This window comes from Megachile rotundata, chromosome 13, assembly GCF_050947335.1.
Source record: "Megachile rotundata isolate GNS110a chromosome 13, iyMegRotu1, whole genome shotgun sequence".
In the NCBI taxonomy this organism is placed as follows: Eukaryota; Metazoa; Arthropoda; class Insecta; order Hymenoptera; family Megachilidae; genus Megachile; species Megachile rotundata.
Genome location: NC_134995.1, coordinates 7,619,623 through 7,636,595, shown reverse-complemented (window position 1 = coordinate 7,636,595; position 16,973 = coordinate 7,619,623). Strand labels below are relative to the sequence as shown.

Genomic DNA, 16,973 nt, shown 5'->3' with positions numbered 1-16,973 from the left:
GAGCCGCTCCTGTTGGTCGGAGGGGGATCGGACCACGTGCGTTAGATGCGGGGGACCCTTAGCTTTCCAACGAACCCGGTCCGAGGGATCTCCGAGCTGTGAAAGGGACAGGACGTTAATTTTTGTGACCCCCTGTTTGGTGACCGTGTCACGGAGAAAATGGAGTCGACAATCGGAACAACGATACGCGATAAAGCTTTTGTGCTAAACTAAACAAATCTCTTGAGGAGACAAATAAAATGATTCGTGAGGCTTATGGGGACTCTGTTCTGTGGTATTCACAAGTTTCGAGGTGGTTAAAGACCTTTAAGGAAGGGCGGGAAGAGGTTCGCGACGATCAACGCTCCGGGCGGCCACAAACCAGCAAAACAGTCCGTCAAACAGTCCATAAAGAATTTCTTCCTGAAGGACAGACAGTTAACACCGCCTACTAAGTGAATATGCTGGAAAGACTGCGAAAAAGGGTTGTCAGGACGAGAAAACACATCTCCGGTACCTGAATACTGCATCACGACAACGCGCTTTGCCACAACGCGCTGCGAGTACGAGAGTTTTTGACCCAAAACCAAGTGTTAACGCTTCCCCAACCCCCCTATAGTCCTGACCTGGCACCGGCAGACTTTTTCTTGTTCCCCCGGATCAAGACACCCCTGAAAGGAACGCGTTTCTCGTCCGTACAAGACATTCAAGCGGCCGTGACCGAGGCCCTAAAAGCGGTTCCGGAAAACGCATTCCAGGAAGCGTACCGTTTATGGCAGCGTCGCTGGCAAAAATGTGTAGATGTCCAAGGGCAGTACTTTGAAGAATTTTAAGTATTTGTAAGAATTGGTACAATCAATTCCTTTAAAAAAAATACTTCGCATTACTTATGGAACACACCATGTATGTCGGGAATATGGTGGTGAGAAATTGGCGGGAATTCGGTCGATTTTGAATTGCTTCTTTAGGAAAGTTTAATCTGCTTGTAAAATGCATATTGTAGAACATATGTTACAGAAAGAGGAGTGGACCTTAGAAGTTTTTAGTGATACTTTAACAGTTTTTCCTACGGTAGCTTCAAATCAATAAGACTTAAGGAGTCATTATAGTTTAGTATTTTTGGTTTGTTAGTCACATCTTGTGAAACCTTAACCTCAGTAGTTTGCAGTTTACTATTAGTATTGCTTGGTATTACTTGCACTTTGAGAAAGATCTTACTCGCATTTCCATCTCCACTCGAATTTTACCTAAACCAAAAGAAACTGTTTACCAACGTCACAAAAATACGCCCAGCAAAACGTAAAAATTCTTCGAAGAGACATCGGTCAAGTACATAGCAAAACTCTAGTCGTTCGAAGTGAAATTTTCAGATACAGTCCACTTATAGTCACTTGCTGGGAATTCTAATGAGTCCACGCGTCGTTTAATCGTCACTTAATATTGCTGACGACATTCTTTAAAAAGTTACAATTCATCATTTAAAAATTGTAATGCCAGTAAATATTAACCTTGATCAACAAGTTTTTTGGCGGTTCACAACCTAATAACTGCAGTTAACCTATGATTTATTTGTCGGGTGCGTCAGTCAGAACCGATCACAGCTACAATATTAAAACAGACAAAGAAAGTTGAAATGTTATGTCAATTTGGTATCAATCGACTGTGCAAATAATTGGACTTGAACTCCAAATTGAAGCGTAGTCAAAATTCGAGTGAAATTGATCACAGCTGAAGTTCGAGTGCGTCACTCGGACTCGTGAAAATAGTGCAAGTTAAGATAAATAGAGAACGTTGAAATGTTAGGTATATTTTGAATTTATCAATTGTACAAATTGATATTGGAAGTTTATGCAAATTTAGGTTCCTCACGTGCGTTACAAGTTTCACTCATTGACTCCTCTTCCATTTTTTTAAATTTCCTACCGGTAGTAAACAAAGTGTATCTAACTTATCAGACACTCGCTAATCTATTTTAACTCTAAATTGTCTTAAAAAAAAAGTTTCCGCAAATCTCTTGTTTAGTCATGCAGCAAGTTATAGATTCAATATAGCAGGCTTCGCAGATTCCAGAAAATGTTTAATCTGGGCTAAGTTCTGGGTCATACGATGAAAACCATCAAGGTCTCGGCCAGCATAGTTCGTTATTCATAGCGTAATTTGCCTTAAGCGACGAGCCTCAGACACCGTGCGGTACTTGAGCTAAAAAGAGGCTATATAGAAAATCTTCTTTTAATATTCGTCGGCGAAAGTTTCTGATACAATGTGTGCAAGTGAAGAGTCGCTCGAAAATGAAAGTTTTAATATTTTAATGAACATTGCGAACGATAATCTGGGCTAATTTAGACTGTTGGAAGTTTTAGTAGTTTCTACTCTGGACTCCGATTCTGAAGTTTCGTTGAACAATTTTTTATAAAATGAGGGCTTTTGTTGCTATGTTTTTTGATCTGGAAATTTAATAACGAAGTGAAATTGGAGTTTAATTGGAATGGTCTTAAAGTTTGTTATACATTGAGGATCTCTCAGTTTTTTAAATTTAAAAATCTTGGAATCTTTGTGTTTTTAAATTTTATAAAACTTTAAACTTTAAATATTAATCATAATTTTATTTATAATACTTAATTTACTACTAAAATAAGTATTCGTAATCTTCCAAATTAAAGAAACAATACTTGAATTAAAAAATCTTCAAATATTTCTCACGTTTCCAGAATTCACAAATCCTAAAATTTCTTCCCCAAAAAATATCTTCATATTTTAATATTTCTGAAATGACTTCACTTCAAAATGTAACAAATCGTAAAAATTGCAAATGTCAGACTCATTCAAATTTTTCCAATGAAAGGCAAGAAGTGATTAAATGTCCTTTTGTTATAATAATTTAATTCACAGTCTAATGACCTTTTTGATCTTCCTGGATCCTTACGAGCAGAGACATCCTTTGTTTCTTCTATTCGTTTGTCTGCTCATCTTTTCATTGAGGAAGTGTATTACACTGGTAAGATCAAAGACCAAGAACCAAGTCTTTGTGTGCTGCAAAAGGATTTGTACTCACAGTCCCTTCATTTTTCGCCTTCATAGTACCTTGCTTTGCAGACTACAATAAAAAATATCTGAAATCTACATACTTTCTCTACTTTCTAACAATCTCTCATCATTCTCGTATATTGTACGTACGTATGTTTGATCTCTTATATTTTAAATATCATTTCTGTGTACTTTATTTAAATGTACACGGAAATTGTTAATTATGTTCAGTCAGTATTTAACATTTTATATTTATAATCAGGTTTAACTTTTTTTATATTGATTTAAAATGTTTTATTTTACTTATATTTGTGATTAATTCTATTTCTTTTATTGAAGGTGATGGTTAGTTTATTATTTGTGTAATTTTGTACTTTTTAATGGATGTATTGATGACTTTTGTAGATTTTGCAGTTGTTTCAAGGTGAGGACGATTTTAATACTAATTACTTCGAGAAATCGAACTCGAACTCGAACTTGAAATCGATATCGATATCGAACTCGAACTCGAACTTGAAATCGATATCGAACTCGAACTCGAACTCGAACTTGAAATCGATATCGAACTCAAACTTGAAATCGATATCGAACTCGAACTCGAACTCGAACTTGAAATCGATATCGAACTCGAACTCGAACTCGAACTTGAAATCGATATCGAACTCGAACTCGAACTTGAAGTCGATATCGAACTCGAACTCGAACTTGAAATCGATATCGATAGCGAACTCGAACTCGAACTCGAAATCGATATCGAACTCGAACTCGAACTCGAACTCGAACTCGAACTCGAACTTGAAATCGATATTGAACTCGAACTCGAACTCGAAATCGATATCGAACTCGAACTCGAACTTGAAATCGATATCGAACTCGAACTCGAACTCGAACTTGAAATCGATATCAAACTCGAACTCGAACTCGAACTTGAAATCGAACTCGAACTCGAACTCGTAATTAAATTGTTAATAAAATCTACAATTACATTGAAATAAAATGAACACCAAATTAAGATTAAATTGATATTACTTAAAAATTAAATAAAAATTAAAGAATCTTTAACTTCAAAAACCCCAAATCTTCAAGTTCTCAAATTCAAGAGTGTAGAAGTTTAATAATACGTTTTGAAAATTTATAAGAACATCCAAAAATTTGAATATCTGAAAATACAGGAAGTTATTTAATTCCGTTGTAAAGCCACGTGGAATTTCGCGTAATATAACAGCGGCCGAGGGTTAGATATTCGTATAAATCTCGGGAAGGGAGCGATGTTTCCTGGAAGAAGGAATTCTCGACGTCTTCGAATGTATATCGGTTGCTCCAGACGTTTCCCACAATCTCGCATTCTGCACGGTTCCACTGCCACGAGAGTATTCCAAGCGACCATAGCTTCTTATCGATCAGAACCTTTACTCTATCCACATCGTGTCTCGACTTCCTTGGCCAGTCATGTTCTCACGATTTATATAACATACTTTTCATCCGCCTCCATTGATCAGATTTTTATTATGCTCACAGTCGTTACACTCTCGAACGTTGTTAGACTATTCATGCCCGCGTAAAAGGGAAATCGCTTCTGGTAATATTTCGACTTTGACGATGTATCAGCGGAAGATGGAAAATCGTGTTTTACGGTTTATGGGATACGATTTTACGAATGTCCTGCGCGAATAAAAATGTGCTCGTGACGAGAAATCACGATTTGTTCAAATATCGAATGCGGAAACTGTGAGCTTCAGGATTTTTGTAATGGCTTCAGAGGAGAATGAAACTATGAAATTTTCCAATTTGTGAATTTGATAGAATTCACCTGGAATTCATTCATTGGAAGATGTTGGAAGATGCCAGATGTTTGGAAGATCAAATTCATATTATAAATTAGAAAAGTCGGAGTTATTGATAATTTACATTTTCTAAATTTCGTAAATCAAATATTCAATAATCTGAGAAATACAAAAATTTCCAAAATTTGTTAAATGACAAGAATTTAGAATTTAGAAATAATTGTCTATAATTTCACAGAAATTTCTTCGATATATTGAACTCAAACTTGCCATTAATACATTACTGCGATATAACTTCTGTTTTAAAGAAACGAAGAAAACATATATGTGCATCAATGGCATCGTATTAAAGTAAACGATAGATATTCTATTTGTTCTCCAATGGAAAAGATTTATCGTACACAGGTTGATCACTTTTGTATCGTCGTTTTACTTTCAGCTTAATACGCGCCGTATTTGTATTACTTCTACGATAATATACCTCTTTACCTTCTGTCGTCTAAATCAAGATTAATATCACATTCGCAGAAGTTATTTCGCCTGAAATTATTGTTATCCCTAGTGAGTCTGATAAAAACTCGAATGCGAACATTTTTTACAAACTTGATAATTTAATGAACTTCGCGTAATGAAGTTATATTAACGTTTTAATTATCTTCACGTTTTAATTATGGATTAACGAAGGCTTTTTAGGGGATTAATTTGTAGGGGATGAAGCCTGAAATTGAAAATAACACGACTGTGTAAAAGGAATCATAACTTTTCAATTTTTCAATTTTTCAATTTTTCAATTTTTCAATTTTTCAATTTTTCAATTTTTCAATTTTTCAATTTTTCGATTTTTCGATTTTTCAATTTTTCCATTTTTCAATTTTTTAGTTCTTCAGTTTTTCAATTTTTCAGTTCTTCAATTTCTTAATTTCTCAATTCCTCAATATCTCAATTTTTCAATTTCTCAATTCTTCAATTTCTTAATTTTTCAAATTCTCAATTTATCAACTTTTCAGTTCTTCAATTTTTCAGTTTTTCAATTCCTCAATTATTCAATTCGTCAATTCTTCCATTATCCAATTCGTCCTTTGTTCAATTCTTCAATTCTTCAATTACTCAATTATTTAATTATTAAATTATTTGAATATTCAATTCTTTAATTCTTCAATTACACAATTATTCAATTATTCAATTATTTGAATATTCAATTCTTTAATTCTTCAATTAATCAAACATCCAATTATTCAATTATTCAATTATTCGATCATTCGATTATTCGATTATTCGAATATTCGATTATTCGACTATTCAATTATTCGATTATTCAATTGTTCGTTTATTAAAATTAAAAATTCCCCAATTTCCACAGAACTCTACTCTTCACCATGCTTGATTACCAAAAAACCAGTTTGCCTTCCATTCATTTACCAAACAAAATTCTCAAACTGTAGAAAATTCACGTGCTGCATACCTACAATAGATCCACTCAGACATGTACATTCAATTTGCGACGTCGACGAAGAAATTCGTCACACGAGATATCCATACAGATCCGTTGAATCCGAGAAAAGTCTCGGAGCTGTGTAATAACACGATTTATCATCGCGAGTACTTATAAAAGGGAGCCAAGCTTACGGAGTACTAAAACGCGAGATGATGGAAAATTTCCGTACCGTGAAAAGCGTTCCACGAACCCATCAATAACTCTCTCTTTCTCTTCCACCCCTAACATTTTCGCTCTTTTACGCTAATGCGCGATAGTTACGATCCCATATTCCGACTATGGCGTACACAAAACGATTGAAATATCGTCTTGACACCCGTGTCACGTTCCTGAATTTCCTTCGTGCATTTGCGAAACAGCGACCTGAGATTTTAACCCTCCTTCGATTTCTCTTCTCGTCCTTGCGAAAGCAGATGGTCGAAGATCGATCGCTGAGCAATTAATCTACGACGTCGATATTGTTAGATTCTCTCGAACTATTTGTCGTCAATGGATAATTGATTGATAATTCATTGATTAATGGATTTGTTATAAATTCTCCTTTTGGGGATTCAGTAATGATACTTAGGTTGTTATCGACTGTAAATGTAGTGAAAAGAGTGAAAGTTAGTGGATAGTCAAATACGTGGCGTACACTTATCGAGCGGTCGAATATCTATATTTGAAAGGTTGAAGATTTTTTTAAATCGATGACTTGAAAATTTGAAATTGTTGCATGTCTGTATTTCAGGATTCAGGAATGATACTTAGGTTGTTAGCGATTGTAAATGTTGTGAAAAGAAAGTTAGTGGATGGTTAAATATGTGGCGTACACTTACCGAGCGATCGAATATCTGTATTTGAAAGATTGAAGACTTTTTTAAATCGATGACTCGAAAATTTACAATTGTTGTGCGTATTTGGGGATTTTGTGAAGTTGATGTTTTTAAATTTAATAAATATTGGACTTTCCAAACTTGGAAATTTTGAAATTTAAGGTCTTCAATTTTTCAATATTTTAAATTTCATATTTTATTTTTAAAAGTTAAAGTTCAGATATTTAATATTTTTAGATTTTTAAATATTGTAAATTTGATATTACATTTTTAAAAGTTAAAATTCAGATATTTAATATTTTTAGATTTTTAAATATTTTAAATTTGATATTTCATTTTTAAAAGTTAAAGTACAGACATTTGATACTTTTTGATTTTAAAAAATTCTAAATGTCAAATTTTCTTTTTAAAAGTTAAAAATTAGAAATCTGATGGTTTTAGATTATCAAATATTTAAAATTTAAAATTTCTAATTTCTAATTTTCTGAAAGTGGGAATTTAGAAATTTAATGTCTCCAGGTGTTTAAAATTCTACGAATTGTACAATCGTTTTATTCGGAGAGTTAATAAACGTTAAAATCTAATAACGACCGGAATATGGCGTCCATCTAATTTTTGCAACCGCTTCCTTCCAGATTGCACCTCTTTAGATTGGATTATAATACACGCAATTACGGCGTAGTACCGTAATTACGCAGATTCTCTGAAATTCTGTTGCCTAACACATATATTTCGCATAATATTCGCGCAATGTAAATATTCCCAGTTTAATTTTCACGGTGTGCACAGGCGTTTTACACCTTCCTCGCTATACAGGCTCTTTCATTAATTCATACAATGCCATATTTATGGTCACCATTTGAAAATACGAAAATTTGTAAATTTGACAATTTGTGAAATTAACAATTTGTAAGTTTGACAATTTGTAAATTTGACGATTTATAAATTTGACAATTTGTAAATCTGACAATTTGAAAGTTTGTAAATTTTTAATTTTTATAAAATAAAAAATTTGTACAAAATTAAACATTTAGGAATTTGAAAATTTGACTAATTAGAAATATGAAGATTTGGAATTTTTAAAATTTTGAGATTTAAAAATTTGCCAAAGCAAACCTTGAGAAATATCTGAACTTGGAAAATTTGGAAATGTGGGAAGTAGGAAACTTGAGAATTTAAAAAATCTAAGAACTTATAAAAATCAGAAAAGCTTCCAAAAATACTGTTAATAATCGAATGCACCCCAAAGTACATTCGTTAAAGACAACGGATACATAATTAACATATGTTAACATAATAAATGAAACATCCTGTACACGAACTTCAGGGGATTTTGCTTAGATCCGAGTTGCATAATCCTTTGAGCACACTCCGAGAGCAGTTATCTCTAGTTTCTTTTTCTGTCACGCTTTTTTCGCTGCTCTTCCGGTCTTCAGACCGTGTAATTGCCACCACTCCCTCGTGTTTTTTCCCTTCAGAATTAGTTAACTAGACGCTGGTCGTATCGTCAATTAACAAACCCTGGCTGCGTTCTTTGCCCGATAAAACACGAGTTTCTTCCGTAAGTAGTCAGTTGACTCGATTTCTCTTTCGTTCTCCTTCGTTTCCACGGTTTTTCCCCCTGGTTTCGCGAGCAAAATCTGTCTGCCTCGCGACACATCGAACGACTTGTTGAAGGTGAGGAGATCCGTGGACGAATAAAGTGTCGTAATTAATTATGTACAAAACAGAAAAACTATTTATTCAAGAACGATATAAAATATAATCAGAATTACGTGAGAGGAATATAAAGAGAACAAAATTGAATCGAAACATGCGAACACAAGAAGGAACAAACAATGATGATTAACATCGCTAGATGGAGACAAATGTTAATGCTAATTCGTGTATCGCTCTTATATTACTTTTATCTCCAATACTTCCCCTCGAGACACGCATTAATTGCATTAATTCGCACGTTTCAGCAGGAAATTGCTCGAAGTCCAATTCTTTCAGAACACTTCTTGTGTTTAGGCCCTGGAAGACCCTTGGTCATCATATCTGCAGGCATCTCATCCGTAGAAATATATTCAATTCTCATTTCTCGATTTTTCAAAACTTCTCGTACGAAATGATGTCTTAAATCTATATGTTTGCTTCTGGCCGTAAAAGATGCATTATCTGCCATTCGTTTGGCTCCCAGATTGTCGTTGTACAATACAATATTTGTAAGATTCGAGAATCCCAATTCCTGTAAGAAATTACGTAAATATATAGATTCTTTTGCAGCTTCAGTGACAGCCATATATTCAGCTTCAGTTGATGATAATGCTACTGTTCTCTGTTTTCTCGCTTCCCATGATATGGCCGCTCCACTTAGGGTGAAAACATATCCGGTAAATGATCGTCTATCAATCAAACAGTTTCCCCAGTCTGCATCCACGAATCCTTTTATTGTATCAGAATCTGAACAGAAAGAAAGTCCTAAATTCATGGTTCCTTTCAGATAACGCAATACACGTTTAGCAGCTGTCCAATGAATAGACCCAAAACAGTCATTAAATTGACTTAAATATCCAACTGCAAACGCAATATCTGGCCTCGTAGCAACCGCCAGGTACATTAGAGCTCCGACCAATTCTCGATAAGGCAGCTTGAGAATATCACTATCAGGTTCGCCTTCCGGTTTCGTCAACTTCACATTCGGATCGACAGGAGTACTGACTGGCCTGCATTCGGTCATCCCAAAACGATCCAGAATTTCCCTGATGAAACCCTTTTGATGCATAGTGATATTGTTTTCCCGACGAGCAAATTCGATACCTAAACAGTAGCCAACACTACCAAGGTCCTTAACTTCAAACTCTTGGGAAAGATTCCTCTTCATTGCCGATATCGCCTTAACATTTCTGGAAATTATCAAAATATCATCAACATATACCGTCATCAGCAATAAGTCTTCCCCTTGACCTGCATGATATACACAAGGGTCGCTGTGACAATTTGACATTCCATATTTCTTCAGAGCTTTGTCCAATCGATTGTACCAGCACTTTCCAGCCTGTCGTAGGCCGTATAGAGATTTCTTGAGACGACAAACTTTGTCCCCAGACGATAATTCCTTTAACATGCGTTGTGCCTTAATTTTAATTTGACTATTTTTACCTTCTGACTCAATAAGTGATTCCAACGCTTCATTTAACATTTTAGGCGGTGACATAAATATTTCTTCATCCAGTACACCATTCAAATATGCTGTTGTGACATCAAGCTGTTCAATAGTCATTCCATAACGCGCTGCTATAGCAATTAAAAGACGAATAGAACTTAATCTAGCTACAGGAGCAAATGTCTGATTAAAATGAATTCCCGGACGTTGTGAGAATCCCTGAGCAACAAGACGCGCCTTCCTTTTCTCAATAGTTCCATCCGGTCGACATTTATTTCGTAAAACCATTCTACTCCCGATAACGTCACAATTTTTCGGTCGAGAAACCACTTCCCACGTATCATTTTTAATAATTGACTTTACCTCGGTTGCCATAGCTCTTATCCATTCATTCACTTCTGGACTGGACATCGCTTGCTTCATGGTAATTTCCGATACAAATGCGTAATTCTCCTCAACATTACCTGCAAGTTCGCTTGGCATTTGAAATAATTTCCGTGGTCTTCCCCTCAAACCAGTACGAAGTAGTCTCGGTCTTCCACGTGATCTTCCACGACCTACTCTAGGCGTTTCGTCTGGTCGTTCCTCTTCGACGTTTTGCTCATCTGGCAAATCTTCCTGAAAATCGTCAAATTCATTACCCGAAAAATCATTATTTTCAACGCTGATTGATGGCTTCAGCTCAATGTCAATTCCGTGAGGTATTTCTTCTTCTTCCGTTTCGTCTTCTTTGTCGAACGTTACTTTTTCATGATCTACAAATCGAGTTCCTTTATTTTCCAGAAATTTAACGTCACGCGCAATTTCAACTTTTCGATCTTTCGGCAACCAAATCCTGTATCCTTTGGAATTATCAGAATAGCCGACAAGAATACCTTCCTTACAACGCGACTGAAACTTATCTCTGTTAGATTCTCGATTTAAAAGAAATACTTTACATCCAAAATCCTTCATGTTTCCCACGTCTGGTTTCCGATGTGTCCAAGCTTCGTACGGCGTTTTGTTTACTAAACTTCTAGTTGGACAACGATTCCTAATATAATTCGCTGTATTAACTGCCTCAGCCCAAAATGATGAAGAAAGACCTGCCTGCAACAGAAGACACCTTGCAGTTTCCAATAAAGTCCGGTTCTTTCTCTCAGCAACACCATTTTGTTCCGGATTTCTTGCAACAGATAATCTTCTTGAAATTCCGTGTTCCCTCAAATAATTATTAAATTCGCGACTCATATATTCTCCGCCATTATCGGATTGTAAATATTTAATTTTTTTACCTTTCAAATTCTCGACGAGTTGCTTAAATTCCTTAAAAGCTTCAAAGACTTCGTCTTTTGATTTGAGAAAACGTACCTCAGTCCATCTCGAATGATCGTCGATGAAAGTTACAAAATATTTAGCTTTCCCATTCGAAATAGTCTTCATCGGACCACAAACATCGGAATGAATGATCTCCAGTAAATCTGTTTCCCGCGTTGACTTCTTCGGAAAAGGCGTTCGTGTCATTTTTCCACGAATACAAATGTCGCACTCTAATTCCGAATCACGTTCCGGTAAATCAATTCCTTGTATCATTTTTCCGCGTACCGCTTGGATAAGATCTTTACAATTAACATGTCCAAGACGACGATGCCACGACATTAACGTACCCGGCGCGTTTGACGATGTATTTTGCGAAATAGCATTACACTCGCCGTGTGAATTTCCGCGCACATAATATAATCCACCGATACGATTTGCTACTAATTTCGTACTTCCGTTACTGTCTGTCACCACGGCTTTGGTTTTAGTAAATGTAACCTTAAAACCTTTATCCGTAATTTTCGCGACTGATAACAAATTTGTTCGAAGATCCGGTACGTATAACGCATCATCCAACCGAATGTTCTTCTCATTATTATAAGCTTTTGTCGAGAAAGAAACCGTTCCTCTTCCCGTTATTTTGGTCGACGTACTGTTCGCGAGATTTAATTTTCCGAGACTCGAATATTCGATGTTCGTGAATTCGTTCAAGTTGTTACATAGATGTGAAGTTGCGCCACTATCTATACACCAATTACCGGCATTACTCGAACTGTCTACTCGCAACACTTCATGTTTATCAGTACATTCGAGAAACGTACATAATCCGACATCTTCAGCTTTATTTGGATTTGATCCGCGATCGTCTTTAAATTTCCTACAATCCGCGGCTTTATGACCGTACTTACGACACCGATGACACTGATATTTGAAATTTTCCTTAACACTCACGTCTTTCTTTTCCGTTGCCTTCTTCTTCTGATTCCATTTCCGAAAACTTTTATTTACAACCATAGCGCCTTGAACATTGCTTCGTGCGTCGTTCTTCCGAGCGTCACTTTCTTCAATAATTTTGATGCGCAAAGTTTCCGGTGATGGCAATTCGTCACGAGACTCAATAGCACAACGAAAATTTTCAAAAGTTGTTGGCAAACTATATAAGAGCATGATTGTTAATAAATCTTCATTTATATGGACTTCCATCTCGCTCAGTTTATCGATGATATCAAAAAATTTCCGAATATGTTCACGAACATCTTCGTTTTCATCCATTCTTTGCAACATCAGCTTCTTTAATAATGTGGCTTTTCGCGCTGGTCCTTTAGATTGATAAATCTCTTCCAGTTTTAACCACACTTCGCGAGATGTTTCGCAATTTTTAATTTGCTTTAATTCCGACGGGCTTATCGACAAAATAATGTCCGATTTTGCTTTGCTGTCGTTTTTTGTCCATTCTTTCGCAGCATTTTCAGAAACGATGTCTCCGGCAACGACGATCGGTTTCTTGAATTCACCGCTCACATAAATCCATGCATCGTTCTTTATAAGCAAAGCCTGCATTTGCATCTTCCAAGTATCATAATTCTCTTTGTTAAGAGAATCAATCCGTACAATTCCAGAAGCCATGATACCCGTTAACACAAAAAATAACCGTTTCAAAAAAACTAACGATCAGGCTTTTTAATTAATTATTTTCCGTACACTTTTAATTCCGCAATCTTCTGGGCCCATAACCTGTTGAAGGTGAGGAGATCCGTGGACGAATAAAGTGTCGTAATTAATTATGTACAAAACAGAAAAACTATTTATTCAAGAACGATATAAAATATAATCAGAATTACGTGAGAGGAATATAAAGAGAACAAAATTGAATCGAAACATGCGAACACAAGAAGGAACAAACAATGATGATTAACATCGCTAGATGGAGACAAATGTTAATGCTAATTCGTGTATCGCTCTTATATTACTTTTATCTCCAATACGACTAATATGCATTGCAGTAAGAGCTGCGGCAGAAGTGCCGTAATGTTTCTCTCTGAGCCCGTTTCGTTAAATCAATGACGTTTCTTCCGTCATACGTACAGCCGGTTTTTCAGTGTCAAGGTGAGAGTATGCGACACGTATCTGGAAGAATCCCTCTGCCCTTTTTGGCTCGATTTCCGTGTTACGTGGCTATGGATAGACGAGACATTTACGGATGTCAACCCACGAGTTGGCGCGTGACCCAAAGATTCTACCGTGAACACTTCCGTTATATTTTGTAATATGTGGATGATGTGAGCATGTATAGTTTTGTCATTTATGTATGATGTCAGAATGCATGATTTTGTAATATGTGGATGATGTGAGAATGCATGGTTTTGTCATATGTGGATGATGTGACAACGCATGGTTTTGTAATATGTGGATCATATAGGAATGCATGGTTTTGTCACATGTGGATGATGTGACAATGCATGGTTTTGTAATATGTGGATGATATAAGAATGCATGGTTTTGTCATATGTGGATGATGTGACAATGTACCATTTTATAATATGTGAATGATGTGAGAATGTATAGTTTTATCATTTATGCATGATGTCAGAATGCATGATTTTGTAGTATATGGATGTGATCATATATGGTTTTGTAGTATGTGGATGATATGACCATATATAGTTTTGTAATATGTGGATGATGAGAGAATACATGGTTTTGTAATATGTGGATGATGTGAGCATGTATGATTTTATAATATATGAATAATACGAGAATGCATGCTTTTGTAATATGTGGATGATGTGAGAATATACGATTTTATAATGGGCTGATAACATAAGGTATGATTTTGTAAATATGTCGATGATGTGAGAATGTAATAGCATGTATAGTACATATAGTATGATTTCACAACCTGTTGACGATATGACAACATATAATTTTGCAACTTGTCGATAATATGGAAAAGTATGACTACACAAAATGTCCATACGATGAAAACGTATAATTTTACAATATGTCGGTGATGTCAGAACATATAATTTTACAATATATCGATGATGACAGAATATATAGTTTTACATATATGTCGATGATATGAAAATGTATAGTTTTCGAAATATGTCGATCATAAGAAAATACATATTTCTATAATAAGTTGACGATATAAAAATGTATAGTCTTACAATAAATCGATGATGTCAAGGAGGTGTGATTTTCCAATATCTCAACGATGTTTATATATGAAGCAAACCCTGGAAGAAGATCCGTAGTAATACTGTGAAATATTGTTCCAAATTAGCTTTCCTAAGAAAGGCGTCGATAAATCTAACGTGGAGAACAGATATTTCCAATAAAACAGGTACCGATGTCAACCCACGAGTTGGCGCGAATCAAAGTAAAAGAATACACGGTGAACGCTTTTGTTACATTTCGGCAAATAAGAATAACAGCTGCTAAAGGCGAGTAGCACTATCTTGACAGGCGTTGTCATTGTTTTCGTGCTTACTTGGCAACCGTGAAAATCAATATACGTTTCAATATAAAATACGTGTGAGGCCATTTTTCTATTCTGACTTGATACGGTAAGTCAACCTAACCTCAATGTGCATTACAACATAAACGGCGTTTGTGTAAAATAAACCTAAAGAGATTACATTCTATTTGCCTCAAAGAAACTTAGGAAAAACCTAATGAGGACCTAAAACAGTCAAAGGCTATACATTTTTTCCTCTAGATTTCCTCTGAAGAAAAGTTCCAAGCTCTTCAAAATTCTCCAAAAGCTGCCTCTTCAAAATTCTCCAAAAGCAAACGTTATTCTCATGCAGTTGCAAATAAAAAAAAAGAAAGAGCGTGTACCATTTTCGAGCTTACACGATAGTTATACGTACGGAGAAAGCTCTTTCATCGAGTTCCTCCGAGGGCTTTCTCCATTAAAAATGTTTTACCTCACCCTCGCTGAAAATGTAACTTCGCGTCGAATAATCTGCTTTCAACGTTGTGTCTCGTTGTACGACATCGGTGTGTGTGTGTCTTTGACAAAAGACACGAAGACACGAAAAGAAAGGAGAAATGAAAGAAAGCTAACAGAGGACGACGACCGGAAGCGTACGAACAAAGGGCACACGGAGCTTCCGAGTCTGGTATTTTTCACGTCCACCTGCTCAATAAGAAAATATACACGTCGATGGAAAAACTACCCTGATGTTGATGTTTGCGCACAATGCCTGGAGAAGCATGGTGCACGACCTACAGCAACGGAAAATGAAAGCCGATAATCGCGGCTGTGGCTTCGATCGATCGATCCAATGGAGAAGGCAAATAATGATCGGTCGACTCTCGAACGTCGTCCATTATCCGTGAACTAGCTTTTGCAAAGAGAATGAATGTTTGTTGCATTTTCGGTTTTACGATGGACATTTTAACGGCTGTGAAAAATACCGATGTCAACCCTTGAGTTGGTGAGGTGTTTAGAAGAGATACTGATTCTGTTCAATTTTCAAATTTCTAATAGGTTTCGATAGGTGGGTTTGAATAGTTAGGTTACGTCTGATTAGGGAAAATTTAATTTAAAATTAATAAACAAATATATTATTAATTTCTCTACAAGATATCTACAGCAGCAACCAAAGTAGCATGAACTCAGATACATAATTTCAATAAAAATATAAGTTCAAGTTGCACAAAATCTGCAAATAAATTAAAGTATTTTATCAAACCTTTTCGAGGTGGATTAAAATACCACCCTGTATAAACGGCTAAGCTGTAGACAGTTTGGCTACATAGTGCCAAAAAGTTAACCGAATTTCTGCAGCTCATCTTACGACGGGTGTATATTATGCCAACGATAACAAGGTCATTGGCACGATTACGAGAACTTGACTGGTGGCAAGGTCGAATCTAGAGCAACCAAGGATGTACCGATGTCAACCCACGAGTTGGCGTGTGGTGTTTAAAAGCGCCACTCCGATTAGTCAGAATTTTGAAGAGCTTGGAACTTTTCTTCAGAGGAAATCTAGAGGAAAAAATGTATAGGCTTTGACTGTTTTAGTTCCTCATTAGGTTTTTCCTAAGTTTCTTTAAGGCAATTAGAATTTCATCCCTTTAGGTTTATTTTACACAAACATCGTATCTGTTGTAATGCACATTGAGGTTAGGTTGACTTACCGTATCAAGTCAGAATAGAAAAGTGGCCTCACACGTATTTTATATTGAAACGTATATTGATTTTCACGGTTGCCAATTAGGCAGAAAAACAATGATAAATGTCTGTCAAGATAGTGCTACTTTAGAAGCTGTTATTCTTATTTGCCGAAATGTAACAAAAGCGTTCACCGTGTATTCTTTTACTTTGATTCGCGCCAACTCGTGGGTTGACATCGGTACCTGTTTTATTGGAAATATCTGTTCTCCACGTTAGATTTATCGACGCCTTTCTTAGGAAA

The 16,973-nt window shown here is 35.8% G+C and overlaps 1 protein-coding gene and 1 long non-coding RNA gene across 2 annotated transcripts in view; one reads left to right on the top strand and one right to left on the bottom strand.

The window, feature by feature from the left end:
- Nucleotides 1-16,973, bottom strand: part of Tusp (WD40 superfamily protein Tusp) — a 91,132-nt gene that overhangs the window by 23,383 nt on the left and 50,776 nt on the right. The window lies entirely within an intron of this gene.
- Nucleotides 1-16,973, top strand: part of LOC143265708 (uncharacterized) — a 78,096-nt gene that overhangs the window by 25,526 nt on the left and 35,597 nt on the right. The window lies entirely within an intron of this gene.